The following is a 21156-nucleotide window of genomic DNA, read 5'->3' as shown; positions in this document are numbered from 1 at the left end:
AAAGAATTAATGGAGGGGAGCAAGTAGTGAGTGCATAAAGATTTAAGCGAGCAAGAAGCAAACGGTTGCGATCATACCAGCACTAATCCATCGGATCCCATCAGAACTCCGAAGTTAAGTGTGCTTTGGACTAGGATGGGTGACCTCCTGGGAAGTCCTCGTGTTCACCCCAATTTTATTAATATTTTATTTTTGATATATTATTTGCAAATTCCATATTTCGTTTCGACGAGACAACTGGAAACAACGCGCCGGATTCTCGGACCATTTGCGAAATGACAGTCATTACTGAATGGGAACGGTGCAAAACCGGGCTTTTAGCATTTATCGTGCATTGTGGGCCCCACGATAGAATTGCATCTATCCGTGGCTGCAGCAGATCTGGAAAGGAATAACTCCGCTCACGTGGGAGCTGGTGCACGTTTACCAAGGGAGGAAAATTGCATACACCATTTTTTCAAGTCTGAAAGAATTAATGGAGGGGAGCAAGATAGTGAGTGCATAAAGATTTAAGCAAGCGAGAAGCGGATGGGTGCGATCATACCAGCACTAATTCACCGGATCCCATCAGAACTCCGAAGTTAAGTGTGCTTGGGCGAGAGTAGTACTAGGATGGGTGACCTCCTCGGAAATCCTCGTGTTCACCCCAATTTTTTTAATATTTTACTTTTTATATACTATTTGCAAATTCCATATGTCATTTCGGCGAGACAACTGGAAACAACGTGCCAGATACTCGGACCATTTGCGGCACGATCGTCATTACTGAATGGGAACGGTGCAAAACCGGGCTTTTGGCATTCGTCGTGCATTGTGGGCCCTGCGATTGTATTGCATCTATCCATGGTTGCGGCAGATCGGAAAAGGAATAACTCCGCTCATGTGGGAGCTTGTGCACGTTTACCAAGGGAGGGAAGTTGCATACACCGTTTTTTCAAGTCTGAAAGAATTAATGGAGGGGAGCAAGTAGTGAGTGCATAAAGATTTAAGCGAGCAAGAAGCAAACGGTTGCAATCATACCAGCACTAATCCACAGGATCCCATCAGAACTCCGAAGTTAAGTGTGCATGGGCGAGAGTAGTATTAGGATGGGTGACCTCCTGGGAAGTCCTCGTGTTGCACCCCAATTTTATTAATATTTTATTTTTGATATATTATTTGCAAATTCCATATGTCGTTTCGGCTAGACAACTGGAAACAACGCGCCGGATATTCGGACCATTTGCGGCACGATCGTCATTACTGAATGGGAATGGTGCAAAATCGGGCTTTTGGCATTCGTCGTGCATTGTGGCCCCGTGATAGTATTGAATCTATCCGGCGCTGCGGCAGATCTAGAAATGAATAACTACGCTCACGTGGGAGCTTGTGCACGGTTACCAAGGGAGGAAAGTTGCATACACCGTATTTTCAAGTCTGAATGTATTAAAGGAGGGGAGCAAGATCGTGAGTGCATAAAGATGTAAGCGAGCAAGAAGCAAACGGGTGCGATCATACCAGCACTAATGCACCGGATCCCATTAGAACTCCGAAGTTAAGCGTGTTTGGTGAGAAAGTATTAGGATGGGTGACCTCCTTGGAAGTCCTTGTGTTGCACCCCAATTTTATTAATATTTTATTTTTGATATACGATTTGCAAATTCCATAAGTCGTATCAGCGAGACAACTGGAAACAACGCGCCGGATTCTCGAACCATTTGCGGCACGACCGTCATTACTGAATGGGAACGGTGCAAAACCGGGCTTTTGGCATTCGTCGTGCATTGTGGGCCCCGCGATAGTATTGCATCTATCCGGCGCTTCGGCAGATTTGGAAAGGAATAACTCCTTTCACATGGGAGCTTGTGCACGGTTACCAAGGGAGGAAAGTTGCATACACCGTTTTTTCAAGTCTGAAAGAATTATTGGAGGGGAGCAAGATAGTGAGTGCATAAAGATTTATGCAAGCAAGAAGCAAACGGGTGCGATCATACCAGCACTAATCCACCGGATCCCATCAGAACTCCGAAGTTAAGCGTGCTTGGGCGAGAGTAGTATTAGGATGGGTGACCACTAGGGAAATCTTCGTGTTGCAACCCAATTTTATTCATATTTTATTTTTGATATATTATTTGCAAATTCCATATGTCGTTTCGGCGAGACAACTGGAAAAAACACGCCGAATTCTCGGACCATTTGCGGCACGACCATCTTTACTGAAGGGGAACGGTGCAAAACCGGGCTTTTGGCATTTGTCGTGCATTGTGGGCCTCGCGATAGTATTGCCTCTATCCGGGGCTGCGACAGATGTGGAAACGAATAACTCCGCTCACGTGGATGCTTGTGGATGGTTACCAAGGGAGGAAAGTTGCATACACCGTTTTTTCAAATCTGAAAGAATTAATGGGGGGGAGCAAGATAGTGAGTGCATAAAGATTTAAGCGAGCAAGAAGCAAACGGTTGTGATCACACCAGCACTATTGCACTGTATCCCATCAGAACTCCGAAGTTAAGTGTGCTTGGTCGAGAGTAATATTAGGATGGTTGACCTCCTGGGAAATACTTGTGTTGCAAACCAATTTTATTAATATTTTATTTTTGATATAATATTTGCAAATTCCATATGTCGTTTCGGCGAGACAACTGGAAATAACGCGCCGGATACTTGGACCATTTGCGGCACGATCGTCATTATTGAATGGGAACGGTGCAAAATTGGGCTTTTGGCATTCGTCATGCATTGTGGGCCCCGCGATAGTATTGCCTCTATCCGGGGTTGCGGCAGATCTGGAAAGGAATAACTCCGCTCACGTGGGAGCTTGTGCACGGTTACCAAGAGAGGAAAGTTGCATACACCATTTTTTCAAGTCTGAAAGTATTATTGGAGGGGAGCAAGATAGTGAGTGCATAAAGATTTAGGCGAGCAAGAAGTAGACGGTTGCGATCATACCAGCAGTAATGCACCGGAACCCATCAGAACTCCGAAGTTAAGCGTGCATGGGCGAGAGTAGTACTAGGACGTGTGACCTCCTGGGAAGTCCTCGTGTTGCACCCCAATTTTATTAATATTTTATCTTTAATATACTATTTGCATATTCCATATGTCGTTTCGGCGAGACAACTGGAAACAATGCGCCGGATACTCGGGCCATTGGCGGCACGATCGTCATTACTGAATGGGAACGGTGCAAAACCGGGCTTTTCGCATTCGTCGTGCATTGTCGGCCCCGCGATAGTATTGCATCTATCCGGGGCTGCGACAGATCTGGAAAGGAATAACTCCGCTCACGTGTATGCTTGTGCACGTTTACCAAGGGAGGGAAGTTGCATACACCGTTTTTTCAAGTCTGAAAGAATTAATGGAGGGGAGCAAGATAGTAAGTGCATAAAGATTTAAGCGAGCAAGAAGCAAACGGTTGCAATGATACCAGCACTAATCCACCGGATCCCATCAGAACTCCGAAGTTAAGTGTGCTTGGGCGAGAGTAGTATTAGGATGGGTGACCTCCTGGGAAGTCCTCGTGTTGCACCCCAATTTTATTAATATTTTATTTTTGATATACTATTTGCAAATTCCATATGTCGTTTCGGCGAGACAACTGGAAACAACGCGCCGGATATTCGGACCATTTGCGGCACGATCGTCATTACTGAATGGGAACGGTGCAAAATCGGGCTTTTGGCGTTCGTCGTGCATTGTGGGCCCCGTGATAGTATTGCATCTATCCGGCGCTGCGGCAGATCTGGAAACGAATAACTCCTCTCACGTGGGAGCTTGTGCACGGTTACCAAGGGAGGAAAGTTGCATACACCGTATTTTCAAGTCTGAATGTATTAAAGGAGGGGAGCAAGATCGTGAGTGCATAAAGATGTAAGCGAGCAAGAAGCAAACGGGTGCGATCATACCAGCACTAATCCACTGGATCCCATTAGAACTCCGAAGTTAAGCGTGTTTGGTGAGAAAGTATTACGATGGGTGACCACCTGGGAAGTCCTTGTGTTGCACCCCAATTTTATAAATATTTTATTTTTGATATACGATTTTCAAATTCCATATGTCATTTCGGCGAGACAACTGGAAACAACGCGTCTGATTCTCAGACCATTTGCTGCACGACCGTCATTACTGAATTGGAACGGGGCAAAACCGGGCTTTTGGCATTCGTCGTGCTTTGTGGGCCCAGCGATAGTATTGCATCTATCTGAGGCTGCGGCAGATCCGGAAAGGAATAACTCCTCTCACAAGGGAGCTTGTGCACGGTTACCAAGGGAGGAAAGTTGCATACACCATTTTTTCAAATCTGAAAGAATTATTGGAGGGGAGAAAGATAGTGAGTGCATAAAGATTTAAACGAGAAAAAAGTAGACGGGTGCGATCAAACCAGCACTGTTGCACCGGATCCCATCAGAACTCCGAAGTTAAGGGTGCATGGGCGAGAGTAGTATTAGGATGGGTGACCTCCTGGGAAGTCCTCGTGTTGCACCCCAATTTTATTAATAAATTATCTTTGATATACTACTTGAAAATTCCATATGTCGTTTCGGCGAGACAACTGGAAACAACGCGCCGGATACTCGGGCCATTTGCGGTACGATCGTCGTTACTGAATGGGAACGGTGCAAAACCGGGCTTTTGGCATTCGTCGTGCATTGGGGGCCCCATGATAGTATTGCATCTATCCAGGGCTGCGGCTGATCTGGAAAGGAATAACTCCGCTCACGTGGAATCTTGCGCACGGTTACCAAGGGAGGAAAGTTGCATACACCGTATTTTCATGTCTGAATGTATTAATGCAGGGGAGCAAGATAGTGAGTGCATAAAGATTTAAGCGAGCAAGAAGCAAACGGTTGAGATCACACCACCACTATTGCACCGGATCCCATCAGAACTCCGAAGTTAAGTGTGATTGGTCGAGAGTAGTATTAGGATGGGGGACATCCTGGGAAATCATCGTTTTGCAACCCAATTTTATAAATATTTTGTTTTTTATATATTATTTGCAAATTCCATATGTCGTTTCGGCGAAACAACTGGAAACAACGTGCCGGATACTCGGACCATTTGCGACACGATCGTCTATACTAAATGGGAACGGTGCAAAACCGGGCTTTTGGCATTTGTCGTGCATTGTGGGCCTCGCGATAGTATTGCATCTATCCGGGGCTGCGTCAAATATGGGAAGGAATAACTACGCTCACATGGATGCTTGAGCACGGTTACCAATGGAGGAAAGTTGCATAAACCGTTTTTTCAAGTCTAAATGAATTAATGGGGGGGAGCAAGATAGTGAGTGCATAAAGATTTAAGCGAGCAAGAAGCAAACGGGTGCGATCATACCAGTACTAATCCACCGGATCCCATTAGAACTCCGAAGTTAAGCGTGTTTCGGAGAGAAAGTATTAGGATGGGTGACCTCCTGCGAAGTCCTTGTGTTGCACCCCAATTTTATTAATATTTTATTTTTGATCTACGATTTGCAAATTCCATATGTCGTTTCGGCGAGACAACTGGAAACAATGCGCCGGATACTCGGGCCATTGGCGGCACGATCGTCATTACTGAATGGGAACGGTGCAAAACCGGGCTTTTAGCATTCGTTGTGCATTGTCGGCCCCGCGATAGTATTGCATCTATCCGGGGCTGCGACAGATCTGGAAAGGAATATCTCCGCTCACGTGGATGCTTGTGCATGGTTACCAAGGGAGGAAAGTTGCATACACCGTTTTTTCAAGTTTGAAAGAATTAATAGGGGGGAGCAAGATAGTGAGTGCATAAAGATTTATGCGAGGAAAAAGGAAACGGTTTCGATCATACCAGCACTAATGCAACGGATCCCATCAGAACTCCGAAGTTAAGTGTGCTTGGGCGAGTAGTATTAGGATGGGTGACCTCCTGGGAAGTCCTCGTGTTGCACCCCAATTTTATTAATATTTTATCTTTGATATACTATTTGCAAATTCCATATGTCGTTTCGGCGAGACAACTGGAAGCAATGCGCTGGATACTCAACCATTTGCATTACGATCATCATTACTGAATGAAAACGGTGCAAAACCAGGCTTTTGGCATTCGTCGTGCATTATGGGCCCCACGTTAGTATTGCTTCTATCCGTGGCTGCGGCAGATCTGGAAAGGAATAACTCCACTCACGTGGGAGCTTTTGCACGTTTACCAAGGAAGGAAAGTTGCATACACCGTTTTTTCAAGTCTGAAAGAATTAATGGAGGGGAGCAAGATAGTGAGTGCATAAAGATTTAAGCGAGCAAGAAGCGGATGGGTGCGATCATACCAGCACTAATGCACCGGATCCCATCAGAACTCCGAAGTTAAGTGTGCTTGGGCGAGAGTAGTATTAGGATGGGTGACCTCCTGGGAAATCCTCATGATCTCCCCAATTTTATTAATATTTTACTTTTTATATACTATTTGCAAATTCCGTATGTCATTTCGGCGAGACAACTGGAAACAACGTGCCAGATACGCGGACCATTTGCGGCAGGATCGTCATTACTGAATGGGAACGGTGCAAAACCGTGCTTTTCGCATAGTCGTGCAATGTGGGCCCCGTGATAGTATTGCATCTATCCGGGGCTGCGGCAGATCTGGAAAGGAATAACTCCGCTCACGTGGGAGCTTGTGCACGTTTACCAAGGGAGGGAAGTTGCATACACCGTTTTTTCAAGTCTGAAAGAATTAATGGAGGGGAGCAAATAGTGAGTGCATAAAGATTTAAGCGAGCAAGAAGCAAACGGTTGCGATCATACCAGCACTAATCCACCGGATCCCATCAGAACTCCGAATCTAAGAGTGGTTGGGCGAGAGTAGTATTAGGATGGCTGACCTCCTGGGAAGTCCTCGTGTTCACCCCAATTTTATTAATATTTTATTTTTGATATATTATTTGCAAATTCCATATGTCGTTTCGACGAGACAACTGGAAACAACGCGCCGGATTCTCGGACCATTTGCGAAATGACTGTCATTACTGAATGGGAACGGTGCAAAACTGGGCTTTTGGCATTCATCGTACATTGTGGGCCCCGTGATAGTATTGCATCTATCCGTGGCTGCAGCAGATCTGGAAAGGAATAACTCCGCTCACGTGGGAGCTGGTGCACGTTTAGCAAGGGAGGAAAGTTGCATACACCATTTTTTCAAGTCTGAAAGAATTAATGGGGGGGAGCAAGATAGTGAGTGCATAAAGATTTAAGCGAGCAAGAAACAAACGGTTGGGATCACACCAGCACTATTGCACTGTATCCCATCAGAACTCCGAAGTTAAGCGTGCTTGGGCGAGAGTAGTATTAGGATGGGTGACCTCCTGGGAAATCCTTGTGTTGCAAACCAATTTTATTAATATTTTATTTTTGATATACTATTTGCAAATTCCATATGTCGTTTCGGCGAGACAACAGGAAATAATGCGCCGGATACTCGGACCATTTGCGGCACGATCGTCATTATTGAATGGGAACGGTGCAAAACTGGGCTTTTGGCATTCGTCATGCATTGTCGGCCCCGTGATAGTATTGCATCTATCCGGGGTTGCGGCAGATCTGGAAAGAAATAACTCCACTCACGTGGGAGCTTGTGCACGGTTACCAAGAGAGGAAAGTTGCATACACCGTTTTTTCAAGTCTGAAAGTATTATTGGAGGGGAGCAAGATAGTGAGTGCATAAAGATTTAGGCGAGCAAGAAGTAGACGGTTGCGATCATACCAGCAGTAATGCACCGGAACCCATCAGAACTCCGAAGTTAAGCGTGCATGGGCGAGAGTAGTACTAGGACGTGTGACCTCCTGGGAAGTCCTCGTGTTGCACCCCAATTTTATTAATATTTTATCTTTAATATACTATTTGCATATTCCATATGTCGTTTCGGCGAGACAACTGGAAACAATGCACCGGATACTCGGGCCATTGGCGGCACGATCGTCATTACTGAATGGGAACGGTGCAAAACCGGGCTTTTCGCATTCGTCGTGCATTGTCGGCCCCGCGATAGTATTGCATCTATCCGGGGCTGCGACAGATCTGGAAAGGAATAACTCCGCTCACGTGGATGCTTGTGCACGTTTACCAAGGGAGGGAAGTTGCATACACCTTTTTTCAAGTCTGAAAGAATTAATGGAGGGGAGCAAGATAGTGAGTGCATAAAGATTTAAGCGAGCAAGAAGCAAACGGTTGTGATCACAACAGCACTATTGCACTGAATTCCATCAGAACTCCGAAGTTAAGTGTGCTTGGTCGAGAGTAGTATTAGGATGGGTGACCTCCTGTGAAATCCTTGTGTTGCAAACCAATTTTATTAATATTTTATTTTTGATATACTATTTGCAATTTCCATATGTCGTTTCGGCGAGACAACTGGAAATAACGCACCGGATACTCGGACCATTTGCGGCACGATCGTCATTATTGAATGGGAACGGTGCAAAACTGGGCTTTTGGCATTCGTCATGCATTGTGGGCCCCGCGATAGTATTGCCTCTATCCGGGGTTGCGGCAGATCTGGAAAGGAATAACTCCGCTCACGTGGGAGCTTGTGCACGGTTACCAAGAGAGGAAAGTTGCATACACCGTTTTTTCAAGTCTGAAAGTATTTTTGGAGGGGAGCAAGATAGTGAGTGCAAAAAGATTTAGGCGAGCAAGAAGTAGACGGTTGCGATCATACCAGCAGTAATGCACCGGAACCCATCAGAACTCCGAAGTTAAGCGTGCATGGGCGAGAGTAGTACTAGGACGTGTGACCTCCTGGGAAGTCCTCGTGTTGCACCCCAATTTTATTAATATTTTATCTTTAATATACTATTTGCATATTCCATATGTCGTTTCGGCGAGACAACTGGAAACAATGCGCCGGATACTCGGGCCATTGGCGGCACGATCGTCATTACTGAATGGAAACGGTGCAAAACCGGGCTTTTTGCATTCGTCGTGCATTGTCGGCCCCGCGATAGTATTGCATCTATCCGGGGCTGCGACAGATCTGGAAAGGAATAACTCCGCTCACGTGGATGCTTGTGCACGTTTACCAAGGGAGGGAAGTTGCATACACCGTTTTTTCAAGTCTGAAAGAATTAATGGAGGGGAGCAAGATAGAGAATGCAAAAAGATTTAAGCGAGCAAGAAGCAAACGTTTGCAATGATACCAGCACTAATCCACCGGATCCCATCAGAACTCCGAAGTTAAGTGTGCTTGGCCGAGAGTAGTATTAGGATGGGTGACCTCCTGGGAAGTCCTCGTGTTGCACCCCAATTTTATTAATATTTTATTTTTGATATACTATTTGCAAATTCCATATGTCGTTTCGGCGAGACAACTGGAAACAACGCGCCGGATATTCGGACCATTTGCGGCACGATCGTCATTACTGAATGGGAACGGTGCAAAATCGGACTTTTGGCGTTCGTCGTGCATTGTGGGCCCCGTGATAGTATTGCATCTATCCGGCGCTGCGACAGATCTGGAAACGAATAACTCCTCTCACGTGGGAGCTTGTGCACGGTTACCAAGGGAGGAAAGTTGCATACACCATATTTTCAAGTCTGAATGTATTAAAGGAGGGGAGCAAGATCGTGAGTGCATAAAGATGTAAGCGAGCAAGAAGCAATCGGGTGCGATCATACCAGCACTAATCCACTGGATCCCATTAGAACTCCGAAGTTAAGCGTGTTTGGTGAGAAAGTATTAGGATGGGTGACCTCCTGGGAAGTCCTTGTGTTGCACCCCAATTTTATAAATATTTTATTTTTGATATACGATTTTCAAATTCCATATGTCATTTCGGCGAGACAACTGGAAACAACGCGTCGGATTCTCGGACCATTTGCTGCACGACCGTCATTACTGAATGGGGGAACGGGGCAAAACCGGGCTTTTGGCATTCGTCGTGCTTTGTGGGCCCAGCGATAGTATTGCATCTATCTGGGGCTGCGGCAGATCCGGAAAGGAATAACTCCTCTCACAACGGAGCTTGTGCATGGTTACCAAGGGAGGAAAGTTGCATACACCGTTTTTTCAAATCTGAAAGAATTATTGGAGGGGAGCAAGATAGTGAGTGCATAAAGATTTAAACGAGAAAAAAGTAGACGGGTGCGATCAAACCAGCACTATTGCACCGGATCCCATCAGAACTCCGAAGTTAAGGGTGCATGGGCGAGAGTAGTACTAGGATGGGTGACCTCCTGGGAAGTCCTCGTGTTGCACCCCAATTTTATTAATAAATTATCTTTGATATACTATTTGAAAATTCCATATGTCGTTTCGGCGAGACAACTGGAAAAAACGCGCCGGATACTCGGACCATTTGCGGTACGATCGTCGTTACTGAATGGGAACGGTGCAAAACCGGGCTTTTGGCATTTGTCGTGCATTGTGGGCCTCGCGATAGTATTGCCTCTATCCGGGGCTGCGACAAATATGGAAAGGAATAACTCTGCTCACGTGGATGCTTGTGCACGATTACCAATGGAGGAAAGTTGCATAAACCGTTTTTTCAAGTCTAAATGAATTAATGGGGGGGAGCAAAATAGTGAGTGCATAAAGATTTAAGCGAGCAAGAAGAAAACCGGTGCGATCATACCAGCACTAATCCACCGGATCCCATTAGAACTCCGAAGTTAAGCGTGTTTGGGAGAGAAAGTATTAGGATGGTTGACCTCCTGGGAAGTCCTTGTGTTGCACCCCAATTTTATTAATATTTTATTTTTGATATACGATTTGCAAATTCCATATGTCGTTTCGGCGAGACAACTGGAAACAATGCGCCGGATACTCGGGCCATTGGCGGCACGATCGTCATTACTGAAAGGGAACGGTGCAAAACCGGGCTTTTAGCATTCGTCGTGCATTGTCGGCCCCGCGATAGTATTGCATCTATCCGGGGCTGCGACAGATCTGGAAAGGAATATCTCCGCTCATGTGGATGCTTGTGCATGGTTACCAAGGGAGGAAAGTTGCATACACCGTTTTTTCAAGTTTGAAAGAATTAATAGGGGGGATCAAGATAGTGAGTGCATAAAGATTTATGCGAGCAAAAAGGAAACGGTTGCAATCATACCAGCACCAATGCACCGGATCCCATCAGAACTCTGAAGTTAAGTGTGCTTGGGCGAGTAGTATTAGGATGGGTGACCTCCTGGGAAGTCCCCGTGTTGCACCCCAATTTTATTAATATTTTATCTTTGATATACTATTTGCAAATTCCATATGTCGTTTCGGCGAGACAACTGGAAGCAACGCGCTGGATACTCAACCATTTGCATTACGATCATCATTACTGAATGAAAACGGTGCAAAACCAGGCTTTTGGCATTCATCGTGCATTATAGGTCCCACGTTAGTATTCCTTCTATCCGTGGCTGCGGCAGATCTGGAAAGGAATAACTCCACTCACATGGGAGCTTTTGCACGTTTACCAAGGAAGGAAAGTTGCATACACCGTTTTTTCAAGTCTGAAAGAATTAATGGAGGGGAGCAAGATAGTGAGTGTATAAAGATTTAAGCGAGCAAGAAGCGGATGCGTGCGATCATACCAGCACTAATGCACCGGATCCCATCAGAACTCCGAAGTTAAGTGTGCTTGGGCGAGAGTAGTACTAGGATGGGTGACCTCCTGGGAAATCCTCGTGTTCTCCCCAATTTTATTAATATTTTACTTTATATATACTATTTGCAAATTCCATATGTCATTTCGGCGAAACAACTGGAAACAACGTGCCAGATACTCGGACCATTTGCGGCACGATCGTCATTACTGAATGGGAACGGTGCAAAACCGGGCTTTTGGCATTCGTCGTGCAATGTGGGCCCCGTTATAGTATTGCATCTATCCGGGGCTGCGGCAGATCTGGAAAGGAATAACTCCGCTCACGTGGGAGCTTGTGCACGGTTACCAAGGGAGGAAAGTTGCATAGACCGTTTTTTCAAGTCTGAAATTTTAATGGAGAGAAGCAAGATAGTGAGTGCATAAATATTTAAGCGAGCAAGATGCAAACGGGTGCGATCATACCAGCACTAAACCACCGGATCCCATCAGAACTCCGAAGTTAAGTGTGCTTGGGACTAGGATGGGTGACCTCCTGGGAAGTCCTCGTGTTCACCCCAATTTTATTAATATTTTATTTTTGATATTCTATTTGCAAATTCCATATGTCGTTTCGGCGAGACAACTGGAAACAACGCGCCGGATTCTCGGACCATTTGCGAAATGACAGTCATTACTGAATGGGAACGGTGCAAAACCGGGATTTTCGCATTCATCGTGCATTGTGGGCCCCACGATAGTATTGCATCTATCCGTGGTTGCAGCAGATCTGGAAAGGAATAACTCCGCTCAGGTGGGAGCTGGTGCACGTTTACCAAGGGAGGAAAATTGCATACACCGTTTTTTCAAGTCTGAAAGAATTAATGGAGGGGAGCAAGATAGTTAGTGCATAAAGATTTAAGCGAGCGAGAAGCGGATGGGTGCGATCATACCAGCACAAATGCACCGGATCCCATCAGAACTCCGAAGTTAAGTGTGCTTGGGCGAGAGTAGTACTAGGATGGGTGTCCTCCTCGGAAATCCTCGTGTTGCAACCCAATTTTATGAATATTTTATTTTTGATATACTATTTGCAAATTCCATATGTCGTTTCGGTGAGACAACTGGAAACAACGCGTCGGATTCTCGGACCATTTGCGGCACGACCGTCATTATTGAATGGGAACGGTGCAAAACTGGGCTTTTGGCATTCGTCGTGCATTGTGGGCCCCGCGATATTATTGCGTCTATCCGTGGCTGCGGCAGATCTGGAAAGGAATAACTCCGCTCACATGGGAGCTTGTGCACGTTTACCAAGGGAGGAAAGTTGCATACACCGTTTTTTCAAGTTTGAAAGAATTAATGAGGGGGAGCAAGATAGTGAGTGCATAAAGATTTATGCGAGCAAAAAGGAAACGGTTGCTATCATACCAGCACTAATGCACCGGATCCCATCAGAACTCCGAAGTTAAGTGTGCTTGGGCGAGTAGTATTAGGATGGGTGACCTCCTGGGAAGTCCTCGTGTTGCACCCCAATTTTATTAATATTTTATCTTTGATATACTATTTGCAAATTCCATATGTCGTTTCGGCGAGACAACTGGAAGCAACGCGCTGGATACTCAACCATTTGCATTACGATCATCATTACTGAATGAAAACGGTGCAAAACTAGGCTTTTCGCATTCGTCGTGCATTATGGGACCCACGTTAGTATTGCTTCTATCCGTGGCTGCGGCAGATCTGGAAAGGAATAACTCCACTCACATGGGAGATTTTGCACGTTTACCAAGGAAGGAAAGTTGCATACACCGTTTTTTCAAATCTGAAATAATTAATGGAGGGGAGCAAGATAGTGAGTGCATAAAGATTTAAGCGAGCAAGAAGCAGATGGGTGCGATCATACCAGCACTAATGCACCGGATCCCATCAGAACTCCGAAGTTAAGTGTGCTTGGGCGAGAGTAGTACTAGGATGGGTGACCTCCTGGGAAATCCTCGTGTTCTCCCATATTTTATTAATATTTTACTTTTTATATACTATTTGCAAATTCCATATGTCATTTCGGCGAAACAACTGGAAACAACGTGCCAGATACTCGGACCATTTGCGGCACGATCGTCATTACTGAATGGGAACGGTGCAAAACCGGGCTTTTGGCATTCGTCGTGCAATGTGGGCCCCGTGATAGTATTGCATTTATCCGGGGCTGCGGCAGATCTGGAAAGGAATAACTCCGCTCACGTGGGAGCTTGTGCACGGTTACCAAGGGCGGAAAGTTGCATAGACCGTTTTTTCAAGTCTGAAATTTTAATGGAGGGGAGCAACATAGTGAGTGCATAAATATTTAAGCGAGCAAGATGCAAACGGGTGCGATCATACCAGCACTAATCCACCGGATCCCATCAGAACTCCGAAGTTAAGTGTGCTTGGGACTAGGATGGGTGACCTCCTGGGAAGTCCTCGTGTTCACCCCAATTTTATTAATATTTTATTTTTGATATATTATTTGCAAATTCCATATGTCGTTTCGGCGAGACAACTGGAAACAACGCGCCGGATTCTCGGACCATTTGCGAAATGACAGTCATTACTGAATGGGAACGGTGCAAAACCGGGCTTTTCGCATTCATCGTGCATTGTGGGACCCATGATAGTATTGCATCTATCCGTGGTTGCAGCAGATCTGGAAAGGAATAACTCCGCTCAGGTGGGAGCTGGTGCACATTTACCAAGGGAGGAAAATTGCATACACCGTTTTTTCAAGTCTGAAAGAATTAATGGAGGGGAGCAAGATAGTTAGTGCATATAGATTTAAGCGAGCGAGAAGCGGATGGGTGCGATCATACCAGCACAAATGCACCGGATCCCATCAGAACTCCGAAATTAAGTGTGCTTGGGCGAGAGTAGTACTAGGATGGGTGTCCTCCTCGGAAATCCTCGTGTTGCAACCCAATTTTATGAATATTTTATTTTTGATATACTATTTGCAAATTCCATATGTCGTTTCGGTGAGACAACTGGAAACAACGCGTCGGATTCTCGGACCATTTGCGGCACGACCGTCATTACTGAATGGGAACGGTGCAAAACTGGGCTTTTGGCATTCGTCGTGCATTGTGGGCCCCGCGATATTATTGCATCTATCCGTGGCTGCGGCAGATCTGGAAAGGAATAACTCCGCTCACATGGGAGCTTGTGCACGTTTACCAAGGGAGGAAAGTTGCATACACCGTTTTTTCAAGTTTGAAAGAATTAATGAGGGGGAGCAAGATAGTGAGTGCATAAAGATTTATGCGAGCAAAAAGGAAACGGTTGCTATCATACCAGCACTAATGCACCGGATCCCATCAGAACTCCGAAGTTAAGTGTGCTTGGGCAAGTAGTATTAGGATGGGTGACCTCCTGGGAAGTCCTCGTGTTGCACCCCAGTTTTATTAATATTTTATCTTTGATATACTATTTGCAAATCCATTTGTCGTTTCGGCGAGACAACTGGAAGCAACGCGCTGGATACTCAACCATTTGCATTACGATCATCATTACTGAATGAAAACGGTGCAAAACCAGGCTTTTGGCATTCGTCGTGCATTATGGGCCCCATGTTAGTATTGCTTCTATCCGTGGCTACGGCAGATCTGGAAAGGAATAACTCCACTCACATGGGAGCTTTTGAACGTTTACCAAGGAAGGAAAGTTGCATACACCGTTTTTTCAAGTCTGAAAGAATTAATGGAGGGGAGCAAGATAGTGAGTGCATAAAGATTTAAGCGAGCGAGAAGCGGATGGGTGCGATTATACCAGCACTAATGCACCGGATCCCATCAGAACTCCGAAGTTAAGTGTGCTTGGGCGAGAGTAGTACTAGGATGGGTGACCTCTTGGGAAATCCTCGTTTTCTCCCCAATTTTATTAATTCTTTACTTTTTATATACTATTTGCAAATTCCATATGTCATTTCGGCGAGACAACTGGAAACAATGCGCCGGATTCTCGAACCATTTGCGGCACGACCGTCATTATTGAATGGGAACGGTACAAAACCGGGCTTTTGGCATTCGTCGTGCATTGTGGGCCCCGCGATAGTATTGCATCTATCCGGCGCTTCGGCCGATTTGGAAAGGATAAACTCCTTTCACATGGGAGCTTGTGCACGGTTACCAAGGGAGGAAAGTTGCATACACCGTTTTTTCAAGTCTGAAAGAATTATTGGAGGGGAGCAAGATAGTGAGTGCATAAAGATTTATGCAAGCAAGAAGCAAACGGGTGCGATCATACCAGCACTAATCCACCGGATCCCATCAGAACTCCGAAGTTAAGCGTGCTTGGGCGAGAGTAGTATTAGGATGGGTGACCACTTGGGAAATCATCGTGTTGCAACCCAATTTTATTCATATTTTATTTTTGATATATTATTTGCAAATTCCATATGTCGTTTCGGCGAGACAACTGGAAAAAACGCGCCGGATTCTCGGACCATTTGCGGCACGATCGTCGTTACTGAATGGGAACGGTGCAAAACCCGGCTTTTGGCATTTGTCGTGCATTGTGGGCCTCGCGATAGTATTGCCTCTATCCGGGGCTGCGACAAATATGGAAAGGAATAACTCTGCTCACGTGGATGCTTGTGCACGATTACCAATGGAGGAAAGTTGCATAAACCGTTTTTTCAAGTCTAAATGAATTAATGGGGGGGAGCAAGATAGTGAGTGCATAAAGATTTAAGCGAGCAAGAAGCAAACGGGTGCGATCATACCAGCACTAATCCACCGGATCCCATTAGAACTCCGAAGTTAAGCGTGTTTGCGAGAGAAAGTATTAGGATGGGTGACCTCCTGGGAAGTCCTTGTGTTGCACCCCAATTTTATTAATATTTTATTTTTGATATACGATTTGCAAATTCCATATGTCGTTTCGGCGAGACAACTGGAAACAATGCGCCGGATACTCGGGCCATTGGCGGCACGATCGTCATTACTGAATGGGAACGGTGCAAAACCGGGCTTTTAGCATTCGTCGTGCATTGTCGGCCCCGCGATAGTATTGCATCTATCCGGGGCTGTGACAGATCTGGAAAGGAATATCTCCGCTCACGTGGATGCTTGTGCATGGTTACCAAGGGAGGAAAGTTGCATACACCGTTTTTTCAAGTTTGAAAGAATTAATAGGGGGGATCAAGATAGTGAGTGCATAAAGATTTATGCGAGCAAAAAGGAAACGGTTGCAATCATACCAGCACTAATGCACCGGATCCCATCAGAACTCTGAATTTAAGTGTGCTTGGGCGAGTAGTATTAGGATGGGTGACCTCCTGGGAAGTCCTCGTGTTGCACCCCAATTTTATTAATATTTTATCTTTGATATACTATTTGCAAATTCCATATGTCGTTTCGGCGAGACAACTGGAAGCAACGCGCTGGATACTCAACCATTTGCATTACGATCATCATTACTGAATGAAAATGGTGCAAAACCAGGCTTTTGGCATTCGTCGTGCATTATAGGCCCCACGTTAGTATTGCTTCTATCCGTGGCTGCGGCAGATCTGGAAAGGAATAACTCCACTCACATGGGAGCTTTTGCACGTTTACCAAGGAAGGAAAGTTGCATACACCGTTTTTTCAAGTCTGAAAGAATTAATGGAGGGGAGCAAGATAGTGAGTGCATAAAGATTTAAGCGAGCAAGAAGCGGATGCGTGCGATCATACCAGCACTAATGCACCGGATCCCATCAGAACTCCGAAGTTAAGTGTGCTTGGGCGAGAGTAGTACTAGGATGTGTGACCTCCTGGGAAATCCTCGTGTTCTCCCCAATTTTATTAATATTTTACTTTTTATATACTATTTGCAAATTCCATATGTCATTTCGGCGAGACAACTGGAAACAACGTGCCAGATACTCGGACCATTTGCGGCACGATCGTCATTACTGAATGGGAACGGTGCAAAACCGGGCTTTTGGCATTCGTCGTGCAATGTGGGCCCCGTTATAGTATTGCATCTATCCGGGGCTGCGGCAGATCTGGAAAGGAATAACTCCGCTCACGTGGGAGCTTGTGCACGGTTACCAAGGGAGGAAAGTTGCATAGACCGTTTTTTCAAGTCTGAAATTTTAATGGAGGGAAGCAAGATAGTGAGTGCATAAATATTTAAGCGAGCAAGATGCAAACGGGTGCGATCATACCAGCACTAATCCACCGGATCCCATCAGAAATCCGAAGTTAAGTGTGCTTGGGACTAGGATGGGTGACCTCCTGGGAAGTCCTCGTGTTCACCCCAATTTTATTAATATTTTATTTTTGATATATTATTTGCAAATTCCATATGTCGTTTCGGCGAGACAACTGGAAACAACGCGCCGGATTCTCGGACCATTTGCGAAATGACAGTCATTACTGAATGGGAACGGTGCAAAACCGGGCTTTTGGCATTCATCGTGCATTGTGGGCCCCATGATAGTATTGCATCTATCCGTGGCTGCAGCAGATCTGGAAAGGAATAACTCCGCTCACGTGGGAGCTGGTGCACGTTTACCAAGGGAGGAAAATTGCATACACCGTTTTTTCAAGTCTGAAAGAATTAATGGAGGGGAGCAAGATAGTGAGTGCATTAAGATTTAAGCGAGCGGGAAGCGGATGGGTGCGATCTTACCCGCACTAATGCACCGGATCCCATCAGAACTCCGAAGTTAAGTGTGCTTGGGCGAGAGTAGTACTAGGATGGGTGTCCTCCTCGGAAATCCTCGTGTTGCAACCCAATTTTATGAATATTTTATTTTTGATATACTATTTGCAAATTCCATATGTCGTTTCGGTGAGACAACTGCAAACAACGCGTCGGATTCTCGGACCATTTGCGGCACGACCGTCATTACTGAATGGGAACGGTGCAAAACCGGCCTTTTGGCATTCGTCGTGCATTGTGGGCCCCGTGATATTATTGCATCTATCCGTGGCTGCGGCAGATCTGGAAAGGAATAACTCCGCTCACATCGGAGCTTGTGCACGTTTACCAAGGGAGGAAAGTTGCATACACCGTTTTTTCAAGTTTGAAAGAATTAATGAGGGGGAGCAAGATAGTGAGTGCATAAAGATTTATGCGAGCAAAAAGGAAACGGTTGCGATCAAACCAGCACTAATGCACCGGATCCCATCAGAACTCCGAAGTTAAGTGTGCTTGGGCGAGTAGTATTAGGATGGGTGACCTCCTCGGAAGTCCTCGTGTTGCACCCCAATTTTATTAATATTTTATCTTTGATATACTATTTGCAAATTCCATATGTCGTTTCGGCGAGACAACTGGAAGCAACGCGCTGGATACTCAACCATTTGCATTACGATCATCATTACTGAATGAAAACGGTGCAAAACTAGGCTTTTGGCATTCGTCGTGCATTATGGGCCCCACGTTAGTATTGCTTCTATCCGTGGCTGCGGCAGATCTGGAAAGGAAACTCCGCTCACGTGGGAGCTTGTGCACGGTTACCAAGAGAGGAAAGTTGCATACACCGTTTTTTCAAGTCTGAAAGTATTATTGGAGGGGAGCAAGATAGTGAGTGCATAAAGATTTAGGCGAGCAAGAAGTAGACGGTTGCGATCATACCAGCAGTATTGCACCGGAACCCATCAGAACTCCGAAGTTAAGCGTGAATGGGCGAGAGTAGTACTAGGACGTGTGACCTCCTGGGAAGTCCTCGTGTTGCACCCCAATTTTATTAATATTTTATCTTTAATATACTATTTGCATATTCCATATGTCGTTTCGGCGAGACAACTGGAAAAATGCGCCGGATACTCGGGCCATTGGTGGCACGATCGTCATTACTGAATGGGAACGGTGCAAAACCAAGCTTTTCGCATTCGTCGTGCATTGTCGGCCCCGCGATAGTATTGCATCTATCCGAGGCTGCGACAAATCTGGAAAGGAATAACTCCGCTCACGTGGATGCTTGTGCACGTTGACCATGGGAGGGAAGTTGCATACACCGTTTTTTCAAGTATGAAAGAATTAATGGGGGGGAGCAAGATATTGAGTGCATAAAGATTTATGCGAGCAAGAAGCAAACGGTTGCGATCATACCAGCACTAATGCACCGGATCCCATCAGAACTCCGAAGTTAAGCGTGCATGGGTGAGAGTAGTACTAGGATGTGTGACCTCCTGGGAAGTCCTCGTGTTGCACCCCAATTTTATTAATATTTTATCTTTGATATAATATTTGCAAATTCCATATGTCGTTTCGGCGAGACAACTGGAAACAATGCGCCGGATACTCGGACCATTGGCGGCACGATCGTCATTACTGAATGGGAACAGTGCAAAACCGGGCTTTTGGCATTCGTCGTGCATTGTCGGCCCCGCGATAGTATTGCATCTATTCGGGGCTGCGACAGATCTGGAAAGGAATAACTCCACTCACGTGGAAGCTTGTGCACGGTTACCAAGGGAGGAAAGTTGCATACACCGTTTTTTCAAGTCTGAAAGAATTAATGGGGGGGAACAAGATAGTGAGTGCAAAAAGATTTAAGCGAGCAAGAAGCAAACGGTTGCGATCATACCAGCACTAATGCACCGGATCCAATCAGAACTCCGAAGTTAAGTGTGCTTGGGCGAGTAGTATTAGGATGGGTGACCTCCTAGGAAGTCCTCGTGTTGCACCCCAATTTTATTAATATTTTATCTTTGATATACTATTTTCAAATTCCATATGTCGTTTCGACGAGACAACTGGAAGCAACGAGCTGGATACTCGGACCATTTGCGGTACGATCATCATTACTGAATGGGGACGGTGCAAAACCGGGCTTTTGGCATTCGTCGTGCATTGTGGGCCCCACGTTAGTATTGCATCTATTCGGGGTTGCGGTAGATCTGGAAAGGAATAACTCCGCTCATGTGGGATCTTGTGCACGGTTACGAAGGGAGGAAAGTTGGATACACCATTTTTTCAAAGCTGAAAGAATTAATGTAGGTGATGAACCTACAATTTATCTATATTTTATGAGGTTTTTGCATGAAATTTTATGATGGTTTAATTAAATTTTGCCTTATTTTAGCTTGATTGCAAGAACGATTTCAGGGGGAGCCAAATCAATAAAAAGAAGGCAAAAGCAAGAAAAGAAAACCCAAAATTTACCAATTTCAGTCCGGCCCAGCCATGAGAGCAAGAGAATTTCATTCGGCCCAAGAAGAGCAAGTGAAACTCTTTGGAAAATCTAAGGGAAGAATCCTAGCAAGAAGGAAATTTCGGCCCAGCCCATTTTTAGCCCAAATAACAGCCTAGAGTGTAGCCCAGTTGAGCTCAAAAGCAAGCTAAGTTGTAGCCCAAATAGCAGCCCAAAGGGAGCTAGGGGCGGCAACTCCTAGAAGTTTCTTGAAGAGAAGGAGGGAGCACTCTAGAAGGTTCATGAGGGGTGTAATACACCCCATTCTAGAGGCTTCAAGAAGGGGCAAGAGCCCCTTTGAAAAACTATATAAGGAGGCCTCTAGGAGGGGAGAAAGTTGTTCAATTGCTTGAGAGGAAGGCTCTCCCACTCTTAGAGGTTCGGCCACCTTGAGAGAAGAGAAGAGAAGAAGGCTAGGCGCAAGGAAGAAGAAGAAGAAGGGCTGAAGGAAGTTCAAGACAAGCAAGCTAGAAGAAGAAGGTGAG

At 45.5% G+C, this 21156-nt stretch overlaps 8 non-coding genes and 31 pseudogenes across 8 annotated transcripts; all 39 read left to right on the top strand.

The window, feature by feature from the left end:
• The first annotated feature begins 530 nt into the window (after positions 1–530).
• On the top strand, positions 531–648 carry LOC148856083 (5S ribosomal RNA; annotated as a pseudogene).
• Positions 649–1006: 358 nt separating this feature from the next.
• On the top strand, positions 1007–1125 carry LOC148856082 (5S ribosomal RNA; annotated as a pseudogene).
• A 358-nt stretch (positions 1126–1483) lies between these two features.
• LOC148856081 (5S ribosomal RNA) lies at positions 1484–1600 on the top strand (annotated as a pseudogene).
• A 359-nt stretch (positions 1601–1959) lies between these two features.
• LOC148856080 (5S ribosomal RNA) lies at positions 1960–2078 on the top strand. Its single transcript, XR_016097610.1, has one exon. It is a non-coding gene; the product is annotated as a 5S ribosomal RNA (ribosomal RNA).
• A 359-nt stretch (positions 2079–2437) lies between these two features.
• On the top strand, positions 2438–2556 carry LOC148856079 (5S ribosomal RNA; annotated as a pseudogene).
• A 359-nt stretch (positions 2557–2915) lies between these two features.
• Positions 2916–3034, top strand: LOC148856078 (5S ribosomal RNA; annotated as a pseudogene).
• Positions 3035–3393: 359 nt separating this feature from the next.
• LOC148856077 (5S ribosomal RNA) lies at positions 3394–3512 on the top strand. Its single transcript, XR_016097770.1, has one exon. It is a non-coding gene; the product is annotated as a 5S ribosomal RNA (ribosomal RNA).
• A 359-nt stretch (positions 3513–3871) lies between these two features.
• LOC148856076 (5S ribosomal RNA) lies at positions 3872–3988 on the top strand (annotated as a pseudogene).
• Positions 3989–4347: 359 nt separating this feature from the next.
• On the top strand, positions 4348–4466 carry LOC148856075 (5S ribosomal RNA). Its single transcript, XR_016097336.1, has one exon. It is a non-coding gene; the product is annotated as a 5S ribosomal RNA (ribosomal RNA).
• Positions 4467–4825: 359 nt separating this feature from the next.
• Positions 4826–4944, top strand: LOC148856074 (5S ribosomal RNA; annotated as a pseudogene).
• A 359-nt stretch (positions 4945–5303) lies between these two features.
• On the top strand, positions 5304–5421 carry LOC148856073 (5S ribosomal RNA; annotated as a pseudogene).
• A 359-nt stretch (positions 5422–5780) lies between these two features.
• On the top strand, positions 5781–5897 carry LOC148856072 (5S ribosomal RNA; annotated as a pseudogene).
• Positions 5898–6255: 358 nt separating this feature from the next.
• LOC148856071 (5S ribosomal RNA) lies at positions 6256–6375 on the top strand (annotated as a pseudogene).
• A 355-nt stretch (positions 6376–6730) lies between these two features.
• Positions 6731–6848, top strand: LOC148856070 (5S ribosomal RNA; annotated as a pseudogene).
• Positions 6849–7207: 359 nt separating this feature from the next.
• Positions 7208–7326, top strand: LOC148856069 (5S ribosomal RNA; annotated as a pseudogene).
• A 359-nt stretch (positions 7327–7685) lies between these two features.
• Positions 7686–7804, top strand: LOC148856068 (5S ribosomal RNA; annotated as a pseudogene).
• A 358-nt stretch (positions 7805–8162) lies between these two features.
• Positions 8163–8281, top strand: LOC148856067 (5S ribosomal RNA; annotated as a pseudogene).
• A 359-nt stretch (positions 8282–8640) lies between these two features.
• On the top strand, positions 8641–8759 carry LOC148856066 (5S ribosomal RNA; annotated as a pseudogene).
• Positions 8760–9118: 359 nt separating this feature from the next.
• On the top strand, positions 9119–9237 carry LOC148856065 (5S ribosomal RNA; annotated as a pseudogene).
• Positions 9238–9596: 359 nt separating this feature from the next.
• On the top strand, positions 9597–9713 carry LOC148856064 (5S ribosomal RNA; annotated as a pseudogene).
• Positions 9714–10074: 361 nt separating this feature from the next.
• Positions 10075–10193, top strand: LOC148856063 (5S ribosomal RNA). Its single transcript, XR_016096761.1, has one exon. It is a non-coding gene; the product is annotated as a 5S ribosomal RNA (ribosomal RNA).
• Positions 10194–10552: 359 nt separating this feature from the next.
• LOC148856062 (5S ribosomal RNA) lies at positions 10553–10670 on the top strand (annotated as a pseudogene).
• Positions 10671–11029: 359 nt separating this feature from the next.
• LOC148856061 (5S ribosomal RNA) lies at positions 11030–11146 on the top strand (annotated as a pseudogene).
• Positions 11147–11504: 358 nt separating this feature from the next.
• On the top strand, positions 11505–11623 carry LOC148856060 (5S ribosomal RNA; annotated as a pseudogene).
• An 824-nt stretch (positions 11624–12447) lies between these two features.
• Positions 12448–12566, top strand: LOC148856059 (5S ribosomal RNA). Its single transcript, XR_016097033.1, has one exon. It is a non-coding gene; the product is annotated as a 5S ribosomal RNA (ribosomal RNA).
• A 359-nt stretch (positions 12567–12925) lies between these two features.
• On the top strand, positions 12926–13042 carry LOC148856058 (5S ribosomal RNA; annotated as a pseudogene).
• A 358-nt stretch (positions 13043–13400) lies between these two features.
• On the top strand, positions 13401–13518 carry LOC148856057 (5S ribosomal RNA; annotated as a pseudogene).
• An 825-nt stretch (positions 13519–14343) lies between these two features.
• LOC148856056 (5S ribosomal RNA) lies at positions 14344–14462 on the top strand. The gene has a single exon (XR_016097862.1). It is a non-coding gene; the product is annotated as a 5S ribosomal RNA (ribosomal RNA).
• Positions 14463–14821: 359 nt separating this feature from the next.
• On the top strand, positions 14822–14938 carry LOC148856055 (5S ribosomal RNA; annotated as a pseudogene).
• Positions 14939–15295: 357 nt separating this feature from the next.
• Positions 15296–15415, top strand: LOC148856054 (5S ribosomal RNA; annotated as a pseudogene).
• Positions 15416–15772: 357 nt separating this feature from the next.
• On the top strand, positions 15773–15891 carry LOC148856053 (5S ribosomal RNA). The gene has a single exon (XR_016097137.1). It is a non-coding gene; the product is annotated as a 5S ribosomal RNA (ribosomal RNA).
• A 359-nt stretch (positions 15892–16250) lies between these two features.
• Positions 16251–16368, top strand: LOC148856052 (5S ribosomal RNA; annotated as a pseudogene).
• Positions 16369–16727: 359 nt separating this feature from the next.
• Positions 16728–16844, top strand: LOC148856051 (5S ribosomal RNA; annotated as a pseudogene).
• A 358-nt stretch (positions 16845–17202) lies between these two features.
• On the top strand, positions 17203–17321 carry LOC148856050 (5S ribosomal RNA; annotated as a pseudogene).
• Positions 17322–18145: 824 nt separating this feature from the next.
• On the top strand, positions 18146–18264 carry LOC148856049 (5S ribosomal RNA; annotated as a pseudogene).
• Positions 18265–18623: 359 nt separating this feature from the next.
• Positions 18624–18740, top strand: LOC148856048 (5S ribosomal RNA; annotated as a pseudogene).
• A 356-nt stretch (positions 18741–19096) lies between these two features.
• On the top strand, positions 19097–19215 carry LOC148856047 (5S ribosomal RNA; annotated as a pseudogene).
• A 358-nt stretch (positions 19216–19573) lies between these two features.
• Positions 19574–19692, top strand: LOC148856046 (5S ribosomal RNA). The gene has a single exon (XR_016098093.1). It is a non-coding gene; the product is annotated as a 5S ribosomal RNA (ribosomal RNA).
• Positions 19693–20051: 359 nt separating this feature from the next.
• LOC148856045 (5S ribosomal RNA) lies at positions 20052–20168 on the top strand (annotated as a pseudogene).
• Positions 20169–21156: the final 988 nt, after the last annotated feature.

This window comes from Nelumbo lutea, chromosome 4 (genome assembly GCF_056320005.1).
Source record: "Nelumbo lutea isolate HS-2025 chromosome 4, American lotus-T2T, whole genome shotgun sequence".
Taxonomy (NCBI): Eukaryota; Viridiplantae; Streptophyta; class Magnoliopsida; order Proteales; family Nelumbonaceae; genus Nelumbo; species Nelumbo lutea.
The sequence above is the reverse complement of the archived record's forward strand: the minus strand, read 5'-3'. Positions and strand labels throughout refer to the sequence as shown.